Genomic DNA, 5,246 nt, shown 5'->3' with positions numbered 1-5,246 from the left:
AAAATCTTAATATCTAACCATACAGAGTCCATACATGTCGTATCAAATCCTTCTAAGGAGGTAACATAATCACCATTCATGATTCATGGAGTACACTCCTGATCCTGACATACATACATGACATGAAGCATATAAAATTGCAGAAGAGTTTCAATCAAAGCACCGATAGCAGGTTAATACCATTCTTAATCATATGCCTTCAATAGAAGACTTAACTCAAAGGTTTGTTTGGTCCTTTTTGAAACATGGTCCTGGCTTATCTCAAGATAGGACCTTCTAAGATAGATAGCCCGTTCATGGCGATTACACAAATTAAACCTTTACCAACTACTATTACGGTTGGGTATTGCACAGTCATCAGAAGGAATGTCAATCTTCCAAACCATAATTCAACCTTCACATTTTTAACCATCATCACTGTATTCTTTTGGCACACGCGCCTATAATTATCCACTTACCTTTAAAGTGTCGGCCACCTCTTTGGCCTTTCCTGATAGTACAATTTCCTTATAGTCAATGTCATTTTAACCACCTCCAAATAATTTTCTACCTCATTTCAATCACAGCTTATGTGAAGATGTTTTCCTTAAAATCTGATGAGTAAAAAAAAATCACCATTTTTCCATAAGTTATTGCCTCAGTCTTTAGAGGTTAATCACTGTCATGACTGACTCTCAATTATACTTAGAGCATCTTCTATCTTAAGTCCTAATTGCCCTGAACAATTTCGACCATTACTGGTTCGATCCATACCTTCTCGTGGTTTAACACGTGCCTCACTTGGCATCAATATAATTACGTCATATTTCCTTTATCAACATTTCTATTCTTGAAAATTTTGAATATTACCTTTCTCCTTGTAAAACCTCTAGGGTTATCCTTGAATCGTTCCTCCTGTATTCCTTAGATACAGGGCATATCAAAATACCATTTACTACTACTAGAACCATTGTCTATATACTTCTGAAAAAATTCTCCACTGATTCTTAAAGGTTGTTATTACCTTAATCCTTTCCAATTCACCCTGTCAAAACTCATACTATCCCTATTAAGGGTGAAATGCCAACCTTTATGCATTCCCCTAGGATTCATTTTAAGTTACCGATGTTCTATTCTTAATTCCACCTTTAAAAGGTACATGCATCCTTCCATGGATAAATCCAGTCATATATCCTTGATAGATTATCTTATTCAACATTCCCACCTCGATAGTCTATACCTAACTTCATAATAGCATCATTATTCAAATTGAGGTCAATCCATATGGCCTCCAAAAGATAACAATGGTCATCCGCTTTTCTTTCCTGATTTGGTAATGATAACATGGATGTTCTGGAAGATATTGGTCATGTTCAACGTGAACCTCTTCTTAATAATTCCTTATTTACTTTTGTTGTTTATCTCAACAGTCATCTCAATGTTGGGATATCTCTCATACCTGGCGTCTCCCTTTCTGGGTATCGAGCCACCGGTCTTACATTTCACATTACTGAAGGTCACTTCCTTCATCCAATTTTTCCTGATTTCTTACTTTCTTGTATCCTTAGTCTATCCGTGTCTCAATATTTATCCTTCGAACTATCTCAAGGTTTCCTCGAATCCTCCCAACTTAAAGGGGATAAAATATACATAACTCTTATGCCTTCAACCATCAATTTTAACTCATGGTGAATCACCCTCATCCTGACGATTACATACTCTTCTATTTCTATTTCTACGAGTCTTTAGGGTTTCCTCATACCCAACTCCCTTATCATTCCTCAAACTCTCTTGCCTTTATATTCCTTTCTCTTATCGTTATTTCATGAACCAACACAACATAAACATTGATTTCATACATCCCGTCATTCTGGATTCGTGTCCTCAAAACGAATCTTGATAACTTTTACAACTTAGATTCATAATTCATCATACTCGTCTGCCTTTGTTCTGTCTCTAAAGCTTTTACACTATCTCCATAACCTTGGGAAGTACTTTCCTAAAACAATTGACTGAACTTAAATCAGTTTATTATAACCTCTGGCTCCGTGCCTTTCTTGGTCTTTCACCAGCGGGTGGCCTCTCTCTTAGGAGGGTAAGTGACAAAAACAGTCCTTTGTGGTTCGTCAATCATTTAGAATCTCAAATGATTCCTCTATTTCCTTTATCCAAGCTCTTACCTCGGCTGGGTCAGCTTGTTCCATGGAACTCTGAGAGCTTAGCGACTTAAAGGTCCTGAAAGAATTTCTCACCGTACTGTCTCCTCAGGGTGGTGGTTGGGGATAATAGTCTAAGTTCTCTTTAGACAGGTCCATGAATTGCCGTATAGGGGTACCATCTCGGGTCTCCTTTCCTTACTCGACTTTTTGTTTCCTTAGTATGAAATGTTTCATCCTACTCCCCATAATTGGGGTCATCTTTTAATTTAAAATCCTCATTTTCCACTCCATTATGTCATGAGTTCCTTCTATCTTGATGGCGACCTCCCTGACTATCACGTTCAGGGTTTGCTCTAAATCTTATTCCTCAAACTAGCTTTCATCTAAGATCTCATCTTTAAGCTCTTGAACATTTGGAACCCAAATTCTGTAGGAATACCTCATTATTCCCTTCTCATCTTTCTCGGTATTAACCTCTTATCTATTTGTTGGCTCTCTGCCTTCATTCATAACTTTTTCTGGCACAATATGATCTTTTCCAATAATTCGGGCTGTATTGCTATCTCAAACAGCTTTTCGGTACCGGCTCCGGTTACCTTCACTACTATTTCCATTTTCTCAAAATCTCTTATAAACTCTCCAAAAGACATTATCATCTTGAGTCTCTCCTTTTTACTAAGGGCATCAGCCACCATATTGGCTTTCCCCGAATGATAAAGAATCTCCCAATCATAATTCTTGATTAGCTCTAACCGCCTCCTCTGGCGTATGTTGAGCTCTTTCTACGTAAGAATGTACTAGAGCACTTATGGCTTAGGTAATTCTCACACTTCTCTCCATACAAGTAGTGCCTCCAATCTTTAGGGTAAAACTATTACCACGAGCCTAAGCTCATGGGCGGGGATATCGAATTTCATATTACCTTAATTGTCTTAACGCAGACGCGATTATCTTGCTGTGCTAAGAAGCACCCTAATTCCTTATGCGAAGCGTCACTTACAAATCACAAAATCTCCTTTTTCCATCCGGCAACGCCAGCATAGGGGCCATCACCAACCTCTGCTTCAGTTCTTGAAAGTTGTTCTCGCATTTCTCTGTCCATTCGAACTTCTCAGTCTTACGAGTAAGCCGCGTTAAAGGGGCTACTATCTTTACAGCTTGAACGAACCTCCGGTAGTGACCGGCCAATCCTACCTATGGTAGTTGCCCTAACCATGGTCATCAATTCCTCAGTGGTCCTTTATTCATTCTTGTCAGGATCCTCCATGGGATCCTCCTCAGCAACTATCCCTTCTAGGACAACATCCTCAACCGCTACATCCTCAATATCAACATCATCCGGTCCCGCGTTAGGACGCTCTATCGGATCCATAATCTGATCCCCAATAAATTATAAAACATCATCGCGTTGATGTTCCTCAACTTCAGGGTTCGGAGTCCCGCTACCATATACGATAACGAACTACGCTTTTATCGCTACATTTATAAGGGTTCCCATAAGGGTTTTAATTGTCAGTACTACGTTAGGTAGTCCGACTATGAACTTGGCAAGAATTCTTATTATCTTAGTGAACTTATTATCTTAACGTCCCATCATCTCTGAGGTTTATAACGCTTAGCTCTGATACCATTTCTGTAACACCCCCAGATCCGGGGTCGGGGATCCGGGTCGTCACGAGTTCCATTTCCCTTAATAACACCCAATCTTAATAATTACTCAACTACACTGTACTGTGACCCCACAATAAACACACACACCACACGTTATAGTCTCAGAGATGAACATCCAAAAATAACCACAAGTCATTTTATTCCACAATTATCTGCCAATACACCTTAAAAGGTTTTCTGAATAAATTTACATTTCTTTGCCATTATTACAATTCATAAATATAAATAAATCTGGTCCATCAAAAGTTGAAAGCCTAGCCTATTGGTAGTTCCTACCTCAGCTACGGCGGCATCAATGCTTCTAGAAAACTGCGGAACGTCTCCTAATCGCTTGTGAATCGGGAGCTTGGTTCTGTTCATCTTTTCTATCTGTTGTTGTGTGATGAAAGAAGAAAGCAAGGGTGAGCAGCAAGCCCACCAAAATAATATGTATAAAGATTAATAGTATATGAGCCTACTCATAATACTCATGAAAGTCTTGGTCAAAAGAAATGAACCAAGTTTGATATCTTAATGCGATGAAGTCGCAAAATATTCAGTATATATACATATATACTTTTCAAAATATTGGAAGTCCTCTTCCATGCATAATATACACAAAGTCCCAGTGTATAACTGTATAAAAAAATATCGTTGCAAGGTGATCTCATATATCTAACCTTGTCTCAACGTTTTTCTGAAAATCTTTGTCATTCATAAGACAATTATTAATTAGATATAAGTTTAAAAGATGAAGTTACAAGATACCCCAAAATACTTATATCTTTCCCAAATACTACTTGAACTACCCCCGTTCAAGTTATAATCAGTTTCAAAGGTTCATCACATAGATGAGACTACAAGACAAGATTTGAATAGATTCAATCTTTGAATATCATTATAAATAATGAAGTTACGAGATACTTCATTAAGACTTGATATATAAATATATTCATATATATCTCCCATACATTTCCTGAAAACCTCTGTCATGTAAAGTATGAACAGAGTTGCAATATCCAATGAATTTGGAAGGAAAAGAATTTTGGCATAAACTAGATATCTTGCTGATCAGGCAAAGATACCAATAAGTAACCTTTTCTACTAGTAGATGGATGAATCCCCCACCGGTCATCACCCTGGCCACATAAGGACCTTGTGCTGGACCTCCACCCGGCCTCTTACGCGTTCATGGACTGCCACCCAGCCACTTACACTTTGATAGACCGTACCCCGGCCTGTCGCTTATGCCGACTCAATTAGATGGGCTTACTTCCCGAACATTGGGCAAGTAATCAATTCATTTATCAAAACAGCAACCTTGTTGCGAATATAAAATACACCATAGAGCCGGATCCCTCAGGTTTTGAGCGATTATTTAAATCCCCTTAAAAGGAAGATCTTAAATATAAAAATGAGTTTTGGGATCCGCTCTAACTTTTAAAAATCATTTTGAAG

This window comes from Apium graveolens, chromosome 6 (genome assembly GCF_009905375.1).
Source record: "Apium graveolens cultivar Ventura chromosome 6, ASM990537v1, whole genome shotgun sequence".
In the NCBI taxonomy this organism is placed as follows: domain Eukaryota; kingdom Viridiplantae; phylum Streptophyta; class Magnoliopsida; order Apiales; family Apiaceae; genus Apium; species Apium graveolens.
Note: the sequence above shows the minus strand (reverse complement) of the source record.